Source organism: Euprymna scolopes, chromosome 10, assembly GCF_053919585.1.
Source record: "Euprymna scolopes isolate OS-2025 chromosome 10, ASM5391958v1, whole genome shotgun sequence".
NCBI classification, from domain to species: Eukaryota; Metazoa; Mollusca; class Cephalopoda; order Sepiida; family Sepiolidae; genus Euprymna; species Euprymna scolopes.
The window spans coordinates 24,343,448-24,343,757 of NC_136491.1; the positions used below are offsets into that span (position 1 = coordinate 24,343,448).

A 310-nucleotide genomic window follows, 5' to 3' on the forward strand; every position below is an offset into this window, starting at 1 on the left:
GCCAAGAAAGACAAATCATTTTATTAGCTTTGCCTCAATAGCGACACCATTTATTTTTTTTTAATATTTGAATGTTCCTTTTCAAGGGTGACAAGGTTTATTTGGAATATTCCACTTTCCTTTTTTAGGGATGCACAGCATGATAACGGACGGAGCGATAGGCGTAATAATATAATGATGATGAGCAATTACTAGTATTTTCATTATAATGAGTTATAAAAGGTGTTAATTCTATTACATTATTATATGTGTTCTGTAAAGTATTCATTATACTAGTTATTAATTACAGTTTGTAATATCATTGTTTTTT

The 310-nt window shown here is 28.4% G+C and overlaps 1 pseudogene; it reads right to left on the bottom strand.

Moving 5' to 3' along the window:
* Nucleotides 1-14, bottom strand: part of LOC145286705 (U2 spliceosomal RNA) — a 115-nt pseudogene extending 101 nt beyond the window's left edge.
* Between the last annotated feature and the right edge of the window lie 296 nt (nucleotides 15-310).